Raw genomic sequence first — 21,753 nt, 5'->3', positions numbered from 1 at the left:
ATTGCACAGGTCATGAATACTTGGAAGTGGGAATCATAAGTTGCCTACCATATCCTCTATCTGCAGGGGATTCTGATTGGCCTACAGAATTTGCAGTGTGGTTCACACCAAGGCCCAACCTGGCTACAGCACATGAATAGGAGCTAAGGACCTGGGACACAGTGAGCTGGAGTAAGTTAAAGGAGAACATAATATGTTTAAAATATTTTGCAGTATGTAGGAATATTAGCAGTTAGAAAAAAAAAGAAGCAGGTACAACCAGAGTAAAAGGTTGAATTAATAACACTATGCTGGACACATTCTCATCACAAGTCTATGCAAAGCCCTGCTTACATTTTTATTTATCTATGTCAAGGATTCATTCATTCCTCTTTTACTTTTTTAATTAAAAATAATTTTTTGCCACATCATGAGGTTGACAGAATCTTAGTTCCCTGACCAGGGATCAAACCCAGGCCCTGGCAGTGAAAGTGCCATGTCCTAACCACTGGACTGCCAGGGAATTCCCTATGCATTCCTTTTTAAAATAACAGATTTATTGTAATATAATTCACATATCACAAATTCTCCCATGTGAATTTGTACAATTCCATGGTTTTAGTATACTTACAAAGTTGTGTAACCATCACTAAAACCTAAGTTTACAACATTTTCATCACCCCAAAATTCCATAGCCATTGTCTGTCAAGTTCTATCTCCCCCTACTCCTGGCACTTGGCAACCATTAACTTACTTTCTTTCTTTTCTAAAGTGCATTTTATTTATTTACTTTTGAGTTGAAGGATAATTGCTTTACAATATTGTGTTGGTTTCTGCCAAACATCAACATGAATCAGCCATAGGTATACGTATGTCCCCTCCCCCTTGAAACTCCCTCCCACCTCCGTCCCCATCCCACCTCTCTAAGTTGTTACAGAGCCCAAGTTTGAGTTCCCTGAGTCAAAGAGCAAATTCCCATTGGCTATCTATTTTATATATGGTAATGTAAGTTTCCATGTTGCTTTCTCCATACATCCTACCCTCTCTTTCCATAAGTCCCTGTGTCCATAGGTCTGTTCTCTGTCTCTGTTGATTTGCCTGTGTTAGATATCTCATTTAAATAGAATCATGCAACATTTGTCTTTTTGTGTCTGGCTTATTTCATTTAGCATAATGTTTTCAAGGTTCATCCACATTGTAGCAGGAATCAGTACTTCATTTTATGGCTAAATAATATTACATTGTATGGATAAAGTGCATTTAAAAAGTTCATTCATTTGTTGATAGACATTTAGATTTAGACTGACTGTTATGAATAATGCTGCTATGTGTGCACAAGTTGAGATTTTATATACATATGTATGCACACATATATACATATACCATATAAATACAAAAAACCTATCTATAAAAGGAAAATTGCTATGAATTTACATGTGTTCCAATGTCAATGTATGGCAAAAACCACTACAATATTGTAAAGTAATTAGCCTCCAACTAATAAAAATAAATGAAAAAAAAAGGAAAATTGTTGGACCATTGTGTATACTTAATTTAACTGAGTAATACTTGACTGCTCTCCAAATGGTTGGCCCTGTTCTGTATTCCCACAGCAAAACATGAAGATTTCAAAATTTCTTAGTTTTGTCAACACTTGGTAATCTTTAGCTTTCTGATTTTCTAGGCCAACAGGTAATATCACATAGATATTTTAATTTGCATTAATCAATTAGTAGGACCGTCTTCTACATACACTTTTAGAGTTTCTTCTTTTAAAAATGCCCTGTTCCTTTATCCTTTGCCCATTTTCTATTAAACTTCCTGTCTTTTTTGTAATGCTTTTAAAATATTAGTCTTTGTTGGTTCTAAATATTGCAAATATTTTCTGTCATTCTATTATCTGTCTTTAATTTTGTCCATGTTGTCTTTCATTAAACAGAAATCATTAATTTTAATATAATCAATTAATTTTCACCTCATATCTTTGGTTTTACGAGTCTTATTTAAGAAATCCTTCTGTTCTCCAAGATAAAAATTTTTATAATATCTTTTTTATTTAATCACTTTTTAAAATAATTATTCTTGAAACAATCTGAGATTACCTTTCATAGAGGTTGTTAGATGGGAACCTAGTTTGATTTTTCTGCCCATAATGAGACAATTTTCCCAGCATCATCTACCTAATAATCTATCCTTTCCCATAATCTGTGGTGTCACTTTTACTGTATCCTATGATTCTATTTATGCCTTGTTCTCCCTATTTATTCTATTCAATGGTCTACTTCAATTTGATAGTTGTCTCTAGCAATGCTTTGGCTTGGCTCCATATACATTCCCCTTGGTCATTTTCTTCAGAGCTAGTAAAATAATCACTTTCCACAAAAAAAGAAAGAAAGAAAGGCAAGTTTGCAAGACAAACCCGAGAAGAAGCTCACCTGCTGAATTTAGTGTAGACAGCACACCTTTGGGGAAGAATTAGGCACACTGTGAAGAATATCCACTCCAGTGTGCTGTGAGTCCCAAGGAAAGGCTCCTTGTAGAGTTGAAGGCTCAGTTCAGTTTCCAAGAACCTCCTCATTCTTTTTCATTATTTTTAATTATAAAAAATTTGTGGCCATTCTTTGCCCCATGAGGGAGCCAGGAACTTGTGCTATAAATTGCTATAAATCAAGGCCTTTGATGCAGTTTTAAGTAATCCGGTAGCAACCAGATTTTCCCAAATAGCTTAATTAAATGATGCTTATTGTTAATTTAGCCTAGCTTCCCATTAGTAGTCCACAGAGATTTTTATTATCCAACAGAATAATGAGAATGAAGTGGGTCTTGTTTGAAAGACATGGGGTTAGAGTATATAATTACCTTCAGGTGATTTCAAATAGAGTACTAGCATATATTTATATTATAATTATTTTGCATCCTCTAGTTAACCGTTACAAATACTATCAACTGTGTTTAATAGTGATTTTGTGTCATGTTTAAAGTAATCGTAAGAATGTGTATATATTTTGCTCAAATATTTGATCTCCAGATGAATGAAGCCCACTTTTGGTACAAGTCAACTGTGGTTCATGGCTGTGTGCAAGCAAAATAGGGTATCTTTGTAGCTGGGCATAATTACCAACTTCCTACCCTCTTCTCACTTTCATGTCTGCCATACACACCAGCTCCCACTTCTAGACTTCTATTTTATTGTAGCAAATTTTTAATTGATATATAATTTACTTATTCTAAAATATACCCTTTAGAAGAGTACACTTTAATGGTTTTTCAGAGTATTCACAAGGTTGTACAAATACCACCATTATGTAATTCTAGAACATTTTCGTCCACTCCCAAAGAAACCCCTTACCTATTAACAGTTATTCCCCATTGTCCCTTCCCCCAGATCCTGGCACCACTAATCTATTTTCTGTCCATATTGGTTTGCCTAGTCTAGACAGTTCATTGTAAGTGGAATCTATATTTATTGTGGTTAAATACACATAACATAATCACTTTAACCATTTTAAGTGTACAGTTCACTAATGTAAAAGTGCATTCTTATTGTTGTGTAACCAATCTCTGGTGAAAGTTGTTCAGTCGTGTCTGAATCTTTGTGATCCCATGGATTATATAGTCCATGGAATTCTCTAGGCCAGAATACTAGAGTCGGAGGCCTTTCCCTTTTCCAGGCCATCTTCCCAACCCAGGGTTTGAACCTAGGTCTCCCACGTTGCAGGCAGATTCTTTACCAGCTGAACTAATCTGTAGAACTCCCTAAATCTTGCAAAATTTAAGCCCATAATCTACAATTTCCTGTTTCCTCTTTTTTCTAACCTCTGGCAACCTGCCCACCATTCATTCTACTTTCTGTCTATATAAATTTGACTACTCTAAGTATCTCATACAAGTGGAGTTATACAATATATTTTATTTTGTGAGCACCTTATTTCACTTAGTTTAATGGTTTCAAGCTTAGTTTAATGGTTTCAAGTTTTGTATCATCAGTTAGTACTTCATTCGTTTTTATGGTCCAATAAAAGAATGCTCAAACTACTGCACAATTGCACTCATCTCACATGCTAGTAAAGTGATCCTTAAAATTCTCCAAGTCAGGCTTCAGCAATACATGAACCATGAACTTCCAGATGTTCAAGCTGAATTTAGAAAAGGAAGAGGAACCAGAGATCAAATTGCCAACATCCACTGGATCTTCGAAAAAGCAAAAGAGTTTCAAAAAAAGCATCTATTTCTGCTTTATTGACTATGCCAAAGCCTTTGACTGTGTGGATCACAATAAACTCTGGAAAATTCTTCAAGCGGCGGGAATACTAGACCACCTGACTTACCTCTTGAGAAACCTGTATGCACGTCAGGAAGCAACAGTTAGAACTGGACACGAAACAACAGACTGATTCCAAATAGGAAAAGGAGTCTGTCAAGGCTGTATATTGTCACCCTGCTTATTTAACTTATATGCAGAGTACATCATGAGAAATGCTGGGCTGGAGGAAGCACAGGCTGGATTCAAGATTGCCAGGAGAAATATCAATAACCTCAGGTATGCAGATAACACCACCCTCATGGCAGAAAGTGAAGAAGAACTAAAGAGCCTCTTGATGAAAGTGAAAGAGGAGAGTGAAAAAAATGGTTTAAGGCTCAACATTCAGAAAACTAAGATCATGGCATCTGGTCCCGTCACTTCATGGCAAATAGATTGGGAAACAGTGAAAACAGTGGCTGACTTTATTTTTCTGGGCCCCAAAATCACTGCAGATGGTGACTGCAGGCATGAAATTAAAAACACGCTTACTCTTTGGAAGGAAAGTTATGACCAACCTAGACAGTATTTTGAAAAGCAGAGACATTATTTTGTCAACAAAGGTCTGTCTAGTCAAGGTTATGATTTTTCCAGTAGTCATGTACGGATGTAAGAGTTGGACTCTAAAGAAAGCTGAGCACAGAAGAATTGATGCTTTTGAACTGTGGTGTTGGAGAAGATTCTTGAGATTCCCTTGGACTGCAAGGAGATCCAACCAGTCCATCCTAAAGGAGATCAGTCCTGGGTGTTCATTGGAAGGACTGATGTTGAAGCCGAAACTCCAATACGTTGGCCCCCTGATGGGAAGAACTGACTCATTGGAAAAGACCCTGATGCTGGGAAAGGTTGAGGGCAGGAGGAGAAGGGGACAACAGAGGATGAGATGGTTGAGTGGCATCACCGACTCAATGTACATGGGTTTGGGTAAACTTCGGGAATTGGTGATGGACAGGGAGGCCTGGCGTGCTGAGGTTCATGGGGTCGCAAAGAGTTGGACACGACTGAGCGACTAAACTGAACTGAGATGGGGTGGAGACAGTCCACTCTGGGTTTGAAATTTAGCTCTGTCTCTTTGGACTAGTTATTTATCTTTCCTGGGCCTGCTTCTCTTTTCTGTAAAAAAGAAGTTGAACCACACTCATGTTAAATGTATGTGAAAAAATCTACACACATCTGGTGCAGAACAGGTACACGGTAAATCTCCATTTATTTGTTTTTTGACGCTTACCAACCTTTTGAAAATTGAAGGTTTACTAAAGTTTCCTTTGAATTCAACCCTTGAATATTCCCTGTTAAGGTCCTCTGGTTTTTCATGACAGGTAACACAGAGATAGTAGAGAATATTCTGGTGACTTTTCTGGAGAGAAAAACATTTGGTTGATGTTTTAAAAGGTGGCGGGGAAAAAATAAATTAAAAAAAGTAAAAGGTGGTGGGGGCGGGGGGGCATGAAATCCCTTCACGTTTCAGTATTTTTGAAGCTTCATGGTCTTAGACAAGCTGTGCACCTTAAGTTGCTACAGTTGTCATGGAAGTGGTGTTTTCTTTCCATAGCAACAGAAGCTACAAATTACATGAATTCGCAAAAAAAGATGACCAGAGGCAAAAGCTCGCCTCACTCACACTGTCTTTAGGTTCTGTACCCGAAGCCTATACTTTTGGTTTCAGCTGTTCCAAGATGGCTAGTAACTGCCTTACAACAGAGAGGGGTGGAGTTCCATGGCTCTTTACTTGGGGAGGGGAAGTTAGCTCTAGGGGCTTATATCGACCACCTTAAAAAGATGGAACAGGTGGCCTAACTTGACTGAGGTCTCTCATAAAAAAGAAGAGACCAACAAGGCTGGAACTAAGTGTGGTAAGGCAACGGAGGTGCTTAAGACACCGAATTTAAAGAGGCTCTCAGTCTCAGGGTTGTGCAAGACTACATGGGCGCTTTGGAAATATGAAAGTTGGGATGCTGAAGCTGCTTTGAGGAGAAATTTATTTAACTTACTGTAGCATCAAATCACACATTCAACTCACCCCCGTACCCCACCCTATCCTGTTCCCGCACCATGCTGAAAATTCCCATGTGATCCCTGTCCTCTGGAGTTGCCAGATGATTGTGGTGGCATGAAAGAGGGTCAGAGGTAGCTTGATAGGGATTGCATTGAATCTATAGATTGCTTTGGGTAGAATAGCCATTTTGACAATATTGATTCTTCCAATCCATGAACACGGTATGTTTCTCCAACTGTTTGTGTCCTCTTTGATTTCTTTCATCAGTGTTTTATAGTTTTCTATGTATAGGTCTTTTGTTTCTTTAGGTAGATATACTCCTAAGTATTTTATTCTTTTTGTTGCAATGGTGAATGGTGTTGTTTCCTTAATTTCTCTTTCTGTTTTTTCATTGTTAGTGTATAGGAATGCAAGGGATTTCTGTGTGTTAATTTTATATCCTGCAACTTTACTATATTCATTAATTAGCTCTAGTAATTTTCTGGTAGAGTCTTTAGGGTTTTCTACGTAGAGGATCATGTCATCTGCAAACAGCGAGAGTTTCACTTCTTCTTTTCCTATCTGGATTCCTTTTACGTCTTTTTCTGCTCTGATTGCTGTGGCCAAAACTTCCAACACTATGTTGAATAGTAGTGGTGAGAGTGGGCATCCTTGTCTTGTTCCTGATTTCAGAGGAAATGCTTTCAATTTTTCACCATTGAGGGTGATGCTTGCTGGAGATTTCTTAAAAAACTGGAAATAGAACTGCCATATGACCCAGCAATACCACTTCTGGGCATACACACTGAGGAATCCAGATCTGAAAGAGACATGTGCACCCCAATGTTCATTGCAGCCCTGTTTATAATAGCCAGGACATGGAAGCAACCTAGATGCCCATCAGCAGATGAATGGATAAGGAAGCTGTGGTACATATACACCATGGAATATTACTCAGCCGTTAAAAAGAATTCATTTGAATCAGTTCTAATGAGATGGATGAAACTGGAGCCCATTATACAGAGTGAAGTAAGCCAGAAAGATAAAGAACATTACAGTATACTAACACATATATACGGAATTTAAATAGATGGTGGCGATAACCCTATATGCAAAACAGAAAAAGAGACACAGAAGTACAGAACAGACTTTTGAACTCTGGGGGAGAAAGTGAGGGTGGGATGTTTTGAAAGAACAGCATGTATATTATCTATGGTGAAACGGACCACCAGCCCAGGTGGGATGCATGAGTCAGGTGCTCGGGCCTGGTGCACTGGGAGGACCCTGAGGAGTCGGGTGGGGAGGGAGGTGGGAGGGGGGATCGGGATGGGGAATACGTGTAACTATATGGCTGATTCATGTCAATGTATGACAAAACCCACTGAAATGTTGTAAAGTGATTGGCCTCCAACTAATAAAATAATATTTAAAAAAAAAAAAAAAAAAGAAGAGGACAGAAACAAGCAAGAAAAAAAACAAACAAACAAAAAAAAAAGAGGGTCAGAGGGAGAAGCCTTGAGCAAGTGAAGAAAGTGGCCTGACCAGGACAGAGATGCTGCAGGAGGCAGCAGACAGGAAGCTGGAAAGGAGGCGGCCTTGAGCCAGTTTGGGGAGGCGAAGATGAACTAAAATCTATCAAGTCCAGTACTTCTCAAGCTAAGGGAAACCCCCACTTCTCCCTGCCAGCCCCTGCCACTGGTTTGGATGGCAGGAAAGGCCAGAGAAAGATAGGACAATTAAAGAAGCATTGTCACAGTCCAGTGCAGAGGGCAACCATAAGGATCCAGGGCAATGACTGGAATGCACTGAAATGGGAGGGTTCTTGTGGCCAGCATATTTATTTCCTTACCTAAGAACTTCCTGAAGAACTGCTTATAGTTTGGGAGGCAACTTTTGCTAGAGGTCCTTTTCTTTTCTTTCTTTTTTTTTTTTTGTAAAAAGCAAATAAAAACAAGTAAATGAAAAAAACAAGTAAAACTAGCTTGCTTTTATTTTTTGGCACTTTAAATATATTAAAAAAAGAAAGATTGGCCTTGGGAAGTTGTGATGGTGACCCATTCTGCTACATGAAGCTCAACTCACTTGTAACTCCCCCAGATCCTTGACCGCCTTGCAAAGCATGGGCATGCACACACGATGTACCCGTACAAGAGTCTTCTTAGATTCCAATAAGAAGAAAATATGGTGTCCATGGCACAGAGCCAGAGACTTTCTGGTCAACTGGAACCAGAGTGTTCCCTCTTGCTGATGTCCCAGGAACATGTCCTTCTAATCTTTCTTTTGTTTTTTTTTAAGCTAGATTATAAGTTTATTACAAAAGAATATAATCAGAAACAGCCACGGAAAGAGATGCACAGGACGGGTATGTAGGACGGGGGACCTCTTTGGTTAAGTTTCTCAGTATTTTTATTCTTTTTGATGCTATTGTAAATGGAATTGTTTTCTATTATGTCTTCTTAAATCGGGTCTTTTATTGTTATGGACTCTTAGTCTTTATCTCTGGTAGTACTACTTGGTGTGCAGTCTACATCATCTAATATGAATGTAGCCATTTCATCTTTCCTATGTAATCATAGGAAATTCTAATGAATTTGCAGGCTATCTAGTTTTTCATCCTTTAACTTTTAAATGCTCTTCATCTTTGTATTTAAATGTCTTTCCTGTAGAAAAGAGTAGAGGTCAGCCTTGCTTTATTTCTCCAGTCTGACAATTCTTATCTTTGAATTGAGGTTTTTAGACTATTTTCATAATGTATTTATTGACACGCTCATGTTTAAGTCTATCTTTCTATTTATTGGGGATTTAGGAAGAGCTTCGGAAACCTATTTACCTGTTTCAAAGCAACGTTTTTGTGGGGGCAAAATACATGTTGATATGATAAAGTGGAAACAGCCTGGCCCAGGTTTGCCATCTGGGCACAGTGAGCTCTAGCCCTCAGACTCTGCACAGTCCTTCTCACAGGACTCAGTGGGCCTCAGTGTCCTCAGTTAGAAAGTGAGGATCTGGGCCAGACCATCTAGGAGGGCCAGCCTGGATGTGCCAGGGTCACCAAGGCACGAGCCCCAGCAAGCTCCCTACTCCCACCCGCCTGCATCTCCTTTGGGAGCTTCACACTCTGAAGGTGGAGAACATAGGCAATTTCCATGTTCTAAACTGATTCTTGTTGAGAGTAGAGGAAGAACAAAGCATAGGTGCTTAGGCTCTCTGAGAACATATTTTAACATCTTCCTTTTAGTTAGTAATCTCCCAGAAGGGACCTTTTTTTTTTCTTTTCATGGTTCCAATGGCAGAATAAGTCTCTTCCATAGTTTCTCAAATCAAAATAATTAGTAAAAGTTATAGCAAAGTTATAGGTATAAAATAAGATGTATATAATATCCTATTATGTATAAGGTAATTTCTCTCTCTCTCTCTCTCTCTCTCTCTATATATATATATATATATATATATATATATATATATATATATATATATAAAACAAGATTATATATATGTGTGTATATGTATATATATATAAGATTATATATATCTTCCTACTGTTGTGAGGAGAGAAAAGCATTCATTACAACTGAGAGGGTATTAGAGGAGGTGAGAACGGGCTTGGGCCTTCCTCAAAAGCTGTGGTGATTGGGAAGCTGACAGTATCTAGTCCATAGGTATGATGTGACATGAACATTTTTTAGAGGCCTTGCTGGCTGCTGGGTGGAGAACAGTTTTGGAGAGGCTGAGTGTGGGAATTGAGGATTCTAGTTAACAGTGCAGGTTAGAGCTGCTGACATGGACTAAAAAGGGGAGGCCAGTTCATGCCTAAGGAGCATTTTTAGTACCAGAAAGTATGACTCTGTTTCTGGAGTTTTTGCCAGGGAGCAACAACCATGCTCTACAGAAGATGCTTGGCATCTAGAAGCAGATCATTTTTTAGGCACATACTGCTGGCTTAATGGAGAATGTAAGTAGGTAGCAACATAGAGGCTGTCCACTTTCTACTTGATGGATAGAACTGAAAAGCATCAGGACATTAAAGGAGGATCCTTCCAGAATTCATCAATAGATTTTTAGAAGTTCAAATGAATTAAAATAGCACTCCTTAAATTCTTTATGTATTTTCATTGAATTTTTTGAAAAGCAAAATAGACCATAATTCATTAAGGTATACCACTATAATATCATATCAGGAAAAATGGGGGGCTTTTAATGGAATCTCCAATCACACACTGATCAGTATATTTCAGATGTAGTTGAAATATTACCACAGCTCCACAAAATGGCCTCTGAATGAACTGGAGATGGACGAGGGTGTGGGTGTCTTTACAGGCCAGGAGTGACTTGATGTTGGTTGTGTACAAACATGTTATCTTTTCCTTTAAGAGATGTGAAAATGAGATAACTCCTTTGGGGATGAAGCAGACAACCAGAAGTTTGATGACCACACAGAGATTAAAAACCTTACATCACTGGGTTTTTCGTTTTTCAGGGAAATTCTTTGGAGACTTCCATGGAATTTGGGGGCTTGCTATAGAAGCTACTCATGACTATCCTTTCTTTGCTGAGGAATGTCTAGCTACTTTCTGATATTGGCAGGTCCCCTGTGAGAAAGACCAGACCTAAGGTGATACCTCCAAGCAAGACCAGTGGAAGTTCCTCAAATCCTGTACATGCTGTGTTCAGGGGGGAATGGACACGCTCCCTGCTTCTGTGATTCCTGATGGGAATTACAGCCTCACTGACAAGGGCCTCCTTCCTCCTAGACCCAGTGCCAGGCATTCTGCATGCATCATCCCAGTGAATCCTCCCAACTCTATGAGGCAGGGATATATATATATATCTTGTATATATTAAGATTGCTTTAGATATGGACCATTTTTTGAAGTCTTTATTGAATTTTGTTGCAACATTGTTTCTGTTTTATGTTTCGGGTTTTTGGCCCCAAGGCATGTGGGAACTTAGCTCCCCGACCAGGGATCGAACCTGCACCCCCTGCATTGAAAGGCAAATTCTTAACCCCTGGACCGCCAGGGAAGTCCTGGGGCAGATATTATTTATTATTGGGCCACGCAGAGAAGGACACCATGGCTTCAGAGATGCTAATTAACCTCTCTAGGACTGGGCAGGATTTATACTTAAGCCCAAGCTCTCCTGCTCTGTTGCTGCTAATCCCTCTGCTTGGGAGTGGTGGAGCAGAGGAGAGTTATGCCTCATTTCTGAGGAAGCTCTGCTGATGGTTATTAGTATGAATGCATTTAATAATGCCTCTCTTTTGAATGTTGTTTCTGACAACTCAGTACTAATTACATAATTAAAGTTAATTAACACTGATGATGTGCTCTACAAATGACAAGCATTACATACATATGCGTGCTGTCATTGCCCCATTGCATGAAGCCTGGCTCTGAAAGAATCCATTTGTTTAAGGATAAAAAGAACATGGAAGTTGGTGAAGAAGGGACCTGAGTTTTCTTACCTGCCCCCCACCATCCTGCACTATGCTTTAGGATTTGGGAATTGTTATACAAATGCCTGCCTCACTAAACAGTGTTTTGCTGTATCATTTCCTGGTTATTTCAAATGTCATGCCATGATGAAGCTTTTCAACTTAAGAATTAGAGTTTGTTTGTAATGCCTGAAAGGTGTAAGATGGTTACAAATCAGAATGGTCTACTTAAAATACACCTCAGGAGGACTCAGGCTGTTTTAAACTGAGTTCAGGAGCTTCTTTCTAAACACCATAAATGTTTAGGATTTTTGTCTTTAATTTTAGTATGGAGAAAGGAATACATCTAAAGACTACCTCACAGAGTGGGGACCCACAGAGAGGTCCACCTATACCCTTGAGTTTTATTGAGACATGATTCACAAATTAAAAATGCCATTTTAACGTGATGTTTTGATATGCGTATATATTGTGAAACAATTGAGTGATCCAGTTTTTTGTTTTTTGGTTTTTTTTGGCAGCACAGTTCTTCTTGTGGGGGTGGGAGAGGGGTTTTGTTTCTCGACCAGGAGTGGAACCTAGGTTTTGGTGGTGAAAGCACCAACCACTGGACTGCCAGGGAATTTCCTTGAGTGATCCAGTTTTGAAATCAGAAGGATTGCATTGGAGATAGAAAGTTTTGGAGAACTTTTTGTGGTATATCCTCCTTGTCTGAAGGGCAAGGGTCATCCTCCTTATAAATTAAGTTTAATATTAATCGTGTTGGTAAATTCATATTTCCTTTGTTCATTCTGCACCATCTTTCAACTCATTGAAGGTCCTTTTTACTTCTCAGAAAACTGGCCAACTTGAGAAAACAACATGCAGTGTAAAATCTCTTCCTCAGTGAGGATTGTTCCATTCTGGAATGAGTGGCTGAGGAAGAATGGGGAATTGTCTTCCTTAAAGAATCTTTAGAAACAGGCTTAAGAAAACAGATCATGTAACATAGGGCAACCCTGAGAAGCTCTGGTGGGTGTCTCTTCAGGGAAAGGCAAGAATGGAGAGGGTGCTGCCATTTGAATGGATGATCAAACGTTACCTCAGATCAAAACACCCTTCCTTAGTTGTTCCCCCTTGACCTCCAGGGGTTCCTGGCACCACTGAGCTTGCCTGCTGAGCAGCCTCAGTTTGACAGGACTTGACACTTAGCCATGGACGAGAGTTTGCTGTTCCACTAGTGCTACAGCACCCGCTTTCGATTGGGATGAGACCTGAGCTTGTTCAGTTTCACTCGGAACCCAGATTGGACTAGGATGACTTCCACCTTCTGCTTCCACGCCTCTCACTGGGTGCTGCTGGCCGAGAGCCCCAGAATCCAAGAAAGGTGGAGGGCCTGGCACGAAAGGAGTTTCCCAGTCTCTAGGTCTGTAAGTTGTCCCGGCGCCCCAAAACCTCAGGTTCTTTGGGTGGAAATGCTCTGGACTCCACTTTGCACCCTGGGGGCCTCACTCCCTTGCGGGTTTCATTGTTTCAATAATCTGTCAGAGGCGGCTCTTTTAAGTTAAACTTCAGGGCTTTTTTCGTCAGTATTGGGGGCCAAGGAGGAACTTTGAGGCCTTTGCTCCGCCCCCGTCTCATATAAACCCCTGCCCTCCAGCCCCCTGCTCACAGTGAATGCGTCTGTGTGCATTCGCAGTGGACTGCGGGAGCCGTGTGAATCGTGCCCCCGCAGGTAAGGGCCAGTCTGAGGGAAAAGGACTTGGGTGGCGGAAAGCCATCTTACTCCCTACCATGGGACTTTGTTGGCGAGACATCTCCCTCTGGTCTTCGTCTTCCTTCACATCCCGGGAGACAGGGCTGGTTGGAAGCCCAGTGGGGTGCCTCAGAGGGAAGCCTTGTATTTGGAGTCCTCCGTGAGGTACCATCACAGCTATCATGGTGGGAAACACTCTGTGTGCCTCTTCGGAAATTTTGAGAACGTTTCTAACATCAACCTAAGTCTAGAAACTTTTTTTTTTTTTTTTTTTTTTTTTTTTTTACGTCAGTGAGTGAGAGACAAAGTCAGAGGCTCTCCTGGGCAGGTGGGCTCAGTGGGTCTCCGTTAACACAGTAGACGTGGAATGGAAAGCCAGAGACCAGCTGACTTTAAGAGACAGAGCAGTTGTGTGCTGTGAGTCTGCACACTTTCTGATTTTGAGGGCCGTGTTGCAAAGGTAGCTTTTCAAAGGATCCCCATGAGGGTTTTGTTCATTTTCCATGTTTTTTTTTAATACTAAAATTTTAAATATTGTATCATTTAAGTGGTTTTTAAAAATTGAAGTATAGTTGATTAATAACATTGGGTCAGTTTTGTGTGTACAGCGTAGTGATTCATTATTTTTGCAGATTACACTCCATTATAGCTTATTACAAGATAATGGGTGTAATTTTCTGTGCTCTATGGTGCATCCTTGCTTACCTGGTTTATACATAGTAGTTTGCATCTGTTAATCCTATACTCCCAATTTGATTCTCCACTCTCCCCTTTAGTAACCTCTAGTTTGTTTTCTTTATCTGTGAATCTGTTTCTGTTTTTAAAATAAGTTCTTTTGCATCATTTTTAAGATTACGCATATAGGTGGTGTCCTATGTTGTTTGTTTTTCGCTGTCTGATTTACTTCACCTAGTATGATAACATCAATCTCCATCCATGTTGCTGCAAGTGACATTATTTCGTTCTTTTCAAAGGCTGAATGGTATTCCATTATACACACATATATATATATACCACACCTTCCTCATCCAGTCATCTGTCAATGGACACTTAGGTTGCTTCTATGTCTTGGCTATTGTAAATAGTGCTGCTATGAACATTGATGTGCAAGTATCATTTCATATTAGTGGGGATTTTTGGTTTTTAGTTTTCAAATGTGCTGGCATAGGGATGTGTGTGTGTGAGTGTGTCAACACTGAAAGCATAGAATGCCTAGCTACAGAAAATTCTTTCTTGTAAAATGGAGTAATACCAATATACAAACTGAAGTCACATCCATATACTTAAAAGCCTGTATATATGTGACTGAAGCCTTCATGAATATTAACAAATGTTCCTATAGCAGTAAGTAAATAAGATCATTCTAAAGTAAAAAAAAAAAAAGGCAACAAAAACTTAAGTAAACAACTCAGTTTGAGGGAAATCTTTTATGGTTGGTAGAACAACATGTTAAAATGATTTTATTGTCTTTAAATTAATGTTCTTAAAACTTCTCTATCTTTGAGGAATATGGTCAAATTGGTTGAGAGAAGGGACTTTCTAAAGTTTGACTTAAATATTTGTCAAGAAAGAATGGCATTTTCTGGACCTTGTTATGTGGGGGAGGGCACTGGCTTGACTTTTAACTCATATGAATTTTTTAAATGGAGTTTTCACTTCCTAATGGGACCAGATGAGCTCACTATATAGGTAGAAAAGTTTAATTATTTTCTCAGTGGTCCCTGACTTTATTATTGGCAAACACATACTGGTTTCATTTTATAAATTCAAAATCTGCCTGTAAATAGTAATATAGTTTACAATTCTGAAAGTCAAACTACCATGAAGCCATGTGCCAGGAGTTTGAAAATGGGGATATCCAAAAAGAATTCCCATGGAATGTGATCAGGTCATGATTATTTAAAAACAGGGGTGCCTAGATGCTATCACAGCCAGGACTGATGTTGGCTGAAGTGGTGGTGGTAACGAGGTTAGTGGCAAGCAAACTGGGGAAGTATGATTAAAGGTGCCAAGTAATTTGGAGGTTGTAAGCAAGTAGGAGAAGCCAGGATTTGTAACATTTCAAGGAATTTTGCTCTTTTTCAGAGGGAAGCAAAACTTGAAAAAGTAGAGAATAGATAAGCTGTGAAATTTGGCAAGGCAGGGAGAGAAAGAGAAGAGAGAAAAGGGAGAAGGCAAGGTCTGTATAGTTTGCTTGTGTTTTTCTGGGTGGTGTTCAGCAGTGGATTACTAAGTTCTCTGACTGCAAAACATGAGGAAGGAATTGGAAAGCAAGGATAATTTTCATCATACTCATTAGGGAAATGTTACATTATTATTTTTTAACCTATTTCTTTAAATAAAACAAAATAAGAGGATCAGCGTTTCACATAGTGACTCACCCCTCAAAAGAGTATGATTTTTTCCTTGTTTAATTTTAAATGGCTAGTGAGGAGCCCGAGAGTTCTAATTGCTTGATATTGGGAGAGCAGTGTGAACAGGCAGGCCAGTGAGTCATCCAGGTGTCTGGATGGGGCAACTGGGGTTATTTTATGTCTAACTGAATTAAAAGAAGAGGCCCTTTGCTTATATATTTCAGTGGCTCCAGGTGTTCCCTGCAGGGAACCTTGGGTGGTGGGTAAGGCCAGTGGCGGGTGGGGGTATTGACCTAAGGAGTGATAATTCATTTTTCTATTCTTAGCTGGTTGTTTTTCCACTAAATGATTCTCTTTTTGGTCCTTGCCTTGTGAATCTTGCTATTTCTGTCAGGAAAATACGTTCTTAAACAGTGCTATGAAAGGTTTTGATGTGCAGTGTATCTTCATAGGTAAATGAAATAGCAAAGCAATAAATTTCTCCCTGTTGCTCTTAATGGAACAAACACCTGCTTTGATCCTACTTATTCTCCCTTATTTTTTTTTCTCCCTTATTTTTAAATTAGCTGCTTAATTACAAATATCATGGTACAGGGAATTCTCAGGCTGAAGTCCATCCCAGACAATGGCAAGACCTCTTAGTAGGTCTTTTCCAAACCAGGGCTGCAGGTGGACAAAGGAGAAAATGTTATTTCCCGAGTAATCACAGATCCCTTCTGCTTTATAAAATTAAGCAATTCTGCTGTCAACTAGGTAGCCAGTTTATTTTAATTACTCCGGAAGGCTTCCCTGGTGGCTCAGCTGGTAAAGAATCCGTCTGCAATGCAGGAGACCTGGGTTCTATCCCTGGGTTGGGAAGATCCCCTGGAGAAGGGAATGGCTACCCACTCCAGTATTCTGGCCAGGAGAATTCCATGGACTGTAAAGTCCATGGGGTCGCAAAGAGTCAGACATGACTGAGCGACTTATGATTAAAAATCATGAAGTGTGATATCTCTGACTTTGTTCTTGGGCTTCCCCTATAGTTCAGCTGGTAAAGAATCCACCTGCAATGCAGGAGACCCTGGTTTGATTCCTGGGTCGGGAAACTCCCCTGGACAAGGGATAGGTTACCCACTCCAGTATTCTTGGGCTTCCCTGGTGGCTCAGATGGTAAAGAATCTGCTTGCAAGGCGGGAGACCTGGGTTCGATCCCTGGGTTGGGAAGATCCCCTGGAGGAGAGCATGGCAAATGAGTCTTCTCTTGTGGCTCAGATGGTAAAGAATCTGCCTACAATGCGGGAGACCCAGGTCTGATCCCTGGGTCGGGAAGATCCCTTGGAGAAGGGCATGGCTACCCACTCTAGCATTCTTGCCTGGAGAATTCCATGGACAGAGGTGCCTGGCGGGCTACAGTCCACAGGGTCACAAAGAGCTGGACATGACTGAGCAACTAACACTTAGTAAGTTTATATAATAGACATGAACAGTGATCACATTTAGGAATAAATACTGTCAACAAAAGTGCCTGCTCTAGAAAATAGTCCAGTTGTGTCTGAAGTACATAGTCTTGTTTTGCTTATTTCTCCAGCTGTTCTAGAAGAAAAGGAAGGATTTAGGCATGGCCACACCAGACCTCCAAAGAGGATCCTTTCATGAAATTCCAGGGAATTGTTGGAAAACACTTGACCCATGACTTTTAAAGTCCTTGGGCCAGTGTGGCCAGGTGAGAGAGGCCTTTGGATTTAGTGATGAGAGGGCCTGGGCACCAACCCCTCATCAGTCATTCAGTGCACAGGGAGATTCCTGCCTCTGAGCCTGGACCTGGCTCTTGTGGGGAGGGGTGGGAACTGGACCCTTCCATTGTCCCAGAGCAGACTGAGCTAGAAATGAAGACCCAGAGTCCTCGAGGTTTCTGTAGACTCTTAGTGGGTGTGGGATGATGGCTCTGGTGTGGGAAAACAAAGTCACACCTACTTGCTCTTTCTATCATGCCCTGGTGACTTATGCTGTGTCTGAATGTCCATAGGTTCAAGCCACCTGTGGCAAAGTTTCCCCCTGGGTTTGCAAGGTGACGATCTCAAAGCTTCAAGTCTCTTGAAAAGTGAAAGTCGCTCAGTACTGTCTGACTCTTTGTGAACCCATGGGCTATATAGTCCATGGAATTCTCCAGGCCAGAATACTGGAATGGGTAGCTTGCTTTTCCCTTCTCCAGGGAATCTTCCCAACCCAGGGATCGAACCCAGGTCTCCCATGTTGCAGGCAGATTCTTTACCAACTGAGTTATCAGGGAAGCCCAGGAGCTAAATAATTGTCAGGTTTTGTAATAGAGCACATAAACCTCCTTGCAAGAAGGTCTCCTCATTTAGACTCTGCAAGGAAATGTTGCATTTTCCCTTTGCCTTTATCAAGAGCTTAAGAACTCTGTGAGGCTTTTTCAAAACATTACATAAATATTAAATTGACTTACAAATATTGTTTATGAGAAATAGAATATTGTTCTTTCTTCATTAAAAAAATTTTTTTTGACTGCACCCTGCAGCGTGTGGGATCTTAGTTCCCCAACCAAGGATCGAACCTGCATTCCCTGTATTGGAAGGTGGAGTCTTAACCACTGGACCTCCAGGGAGGTCCCTGAAAATATTGTTCTTGTTGTTTGATATCTTTGGAGTCTGTCCTGACTCAAGTCTAACAAATGCCCCAGGAGGGAAGGATGCTTTGAGGGTTGATGAGTTTTTCTTCTGATTCTATTTCTAATGATTTGGCATACTATATAAGTAACAGGTTGTTCTTTAATTGTAGAGTGAGTGTGACCACTAATAAATGTACTCCATATTTATATATACAAGTGGCACCTCTGGGAGGACCAGGAGCTAAGGGCAGTCAACCTTTCATATGCTAATGCTTGAGCTCAAGGCACACTAGATATTACTCAATCAAGCTAATATTTAGCTTTGGAAATTAAAGCATAAATTCATGAATTTGATTAGCATTCTTTCTCATCATTGCTAGTTAACCATAATATATGTATACACACAATGTTCCAAGATTTTTCCTTTTTGTTTTTAATTTTTAGCAATGTATGTTTTACTTACTTCAGTATTTGTTGAATTTGTGAAGGCTATTGTTTTTCAGGAGGAAGCCAAGAGGTGTTGAATTCCCAGTGTGTCTTCTTACTGTTTGTCTCCTTATTAATGTGAACCTTAGACATTCTATGGAACTGCCCCTCCTTTATGGTATCTGATGCTGTCTAGAATGACTGTATGGGTTTGTGGCATCAGGGCTTTAGCATTATTTTATAGGTGCTCAGAGATGGAAGGTCACATAACTACTGCAGAGCTAGGGCTGGATTCTAAGCATTCTGACTTCAAGAATGTTTTTGATTTCCACCTTTTTAAAAACCTTTTATTGAAGTATAGTTGATTGCAATATTATATGTTTCAGGTGACAACACAGTGATTCAATATTTTTATTGATTTTACTCCATTTAATGTTATTTTAAAATATTGGCTATATGCTCTGTGCTGTATCTTATAGCTTATTTATTTTATACATTGTAGTTTGTACCTCTTAATCCCCTACCCCTTTCTGCCCCTCCCCCTTTCCTGTCCCCACTGGTAACCACTAATTTGTCCTCTGTATCAGTGAATTTATTTCTATTTTGTTGCATTTGTTCATTTGTGTTTTTTAGGTTCCATATATAAGTGAGATCATAGAGTATTTGTCTTTCTCTGTCTGACTTATGTCACTAAGTATAATACCCTTCAGTTGCAGGAGTGAGCAAGCCTTTGTGCACACCCTTCATGAGCAGAGTCTAGGTTTCCTGCAGCCCCCCTGTAATTCCCACTGGTTTTCAAACCAGCTAAGAGGTCTTTGAACAGCTCACTCCCCAGGGAGGATCTCTGAGTGCCCAATGTCCCCCTCTTCTTCCATGTCTCCTCCTAGAGGAACGGGTCCCAACCCACTCGCTTCTTTTCTCTTTCTACCTGACTTCCTGTAGATATGTATGGCCTTAGTCGTAGAAGAGTCTTTCTGCAGGTGTCCTGTTTGTTTCAGTGAGGACTGCTCTGCATGTAGATGTCACCTTGATGTGTTTGTGAAGGGAAGTGTGCTCCACATCCTCCTACTCCACCATCTCGATGGCCTGTCTGATTTCCACTAGTTTTGTGATCATGTTAAGCCACTTGGGGTCTTCCCTGATAGCTCAGTTGGTAAAGAATCCGCCTGTAAAACAGGAGACCCCTGTTTGATTCCTAGGTCAGAAAGATCCACTGGAGAAGGGATAGGCTACCCACTCCAGTATTCTTGGGCTTCCCTTGTGGCTCAGCTGGTAAAGAATTCACCTGCAATGTGGGAGACCTGGGTTCGATCCCTGGGTTGGGAAGATACCCTGGAGAAAGGAAAGGCTACCCAATCCAGTATTCTGGCCTAGAGAATTCCATAGACTGTATAGTCCATGGGGTCGCAAAGAGTCGGACATGACTGAGCGTCTTTCACTTTCACTAAGCCACTTGAGTAGTAATTTTTTTAAAGTGTGGACTAAAGCAATTTTTTTTGGTTGTTTTTTTGCTTGCTATACTCTAACTTCAGATCTCCCATTTGGGAAAATGAACTTGTAAGTCAGTTGTTTCTTCATAGAAAGCAATACGTATATCCCTTAGTCTAGGCATAAGTTGTGGAAAGCTTCATTTTCCTTCTTAGTCTGGGTCAAGACCACTTTGAAACATTTCTGGGTACCATGCAGACAGAGCTTAGTTAAATCTGTCTATTCTTTGCCTTCTATAGTACCAGCTCTGTCTGCCCATCTTCTCAGGATACTTAGGTGCGAGCTCTGCTGTATGGCAAGGACCACACAGCGCTCGGAAGTAAGAACACTTGAAAGTCACAGGCAGGAGTTGCCTGGGAAACAAGGGTCTGTCTTCACAAAAGGATTGTACTTTGAGGTGAAATTCACAAACAAAGTCAGTCAACATGAAGACTCTGGAAACTGTCAGTGCGAGTTGTTTCATTTTTCTGTGCATTCCTCAAGAAGCAAGTGGGAACCTTTTGTGTAAAGTTCTAGCATATGTGATCCCAGAAGGTATTTGAAGTGTATTGAGCAGGGAGGATATTGCAGCTGTCAGCCAAGGCATTCACTGATCATTCTTTTCATGTGGCCATGTCTCAACCATCAGCACCAAGAAAAAGCTTGTGCGAGAGTGGAGTTGGGAGGAGGGTGTCTGGCGTGGGCACAGCCAAGAGTCAGTAACAATGAGGGAGATCATTTTAAGTGAGGAGGTCTATAGTTTTTCATTCAGGAAATGGAAGGTTTCTTTGGCCCCTCTTTCTAATTTTAGAACTGTGTAGCTAATAAATTAAGAATTAATGAATTTACTAAAGTGGTATGTATTTTTAAATTTTTCACTGGAAAAGGAAATGGCAACCCACTCCAGTATTCTTGCCTGGGAAATCCCACAGATAAAGGAGCCTGGTGGGCTACCATGGGGTTGCAAAAACATCAGACATGACCGAGCCACTTTCAATAAAATGTAAATAGCAGATTGAAGTACTTATTTTAGTAATCTTACTAAAAATCAAAATGTTGTTTGTCCTTAGCAATTTTATTTAAATATCTTAAAAATAGCCAAATAAATTCCTCATTGAATGACATAAACAGTCATACTCTATCATCTCTTAATTTCTCAAAATTTTGATACAAATAAGTGGCAAAATTATAGAACATTAACATTCTCATAATCAATTGATAGTTCATCCCAGAAGGTTGTATTTCTCCCATCCAAGTACTAACCAGGCCCAACCCTGCTTAGCTTCCGAGATCAGACATGATCAGGCGCATTCAGGGTGGTATGGCCATAGACAGAAGGTTGTATTTCTAAAAAACTGACACCATAGTTAATAAAAAAAGATTTTAAGACAATGAGAATGGTCTTCCAAAGAGAAATTAATAAACATATAATAAAATAATGAGTCAGTTTTATAAACTAAAAAAATATAAAGTGA

The 21,753-nt window shown here is 40.0% G+C and overlaps 1 non-coding gene across 1 annotated transcript; it reads right to left on the bottom strand.

Annotated features, from left to right (window-relative positions):
* Window positions 1-430: 430 nt before the first annotated feature.
* TRNAE-UUC (transfer RNA glutamic acid (anticodon UUC)) lies at window positions 431-502 on the bottom strand. Its single transcript has one exon. It is a non-coding gene; the product is annotated as a tRNA-Glu (tRNA).
* Window positions 503-21,753: the final 21,251 nt, after the last annotated feature.

This window comes from Muntiacus reevesi, chromosome X, assembly GCF_963930625.1.
Source record: "Muntiacus reevesi chromosome X, mMunRee1.1, whole genome shotgun sequence".
Classification (NCBI taxonomy): Eukaryota; Metazoa; Chordata; class Mammalia; order Artiodactyla; family Cervidae; genus Muntiacus; species Muntiacus reevesi.
The sequence above is the reverse complement of the archived record's forward strand: the minus strand, read 5'-3'. Positions and strand labels throughout refer to the sequence as shown.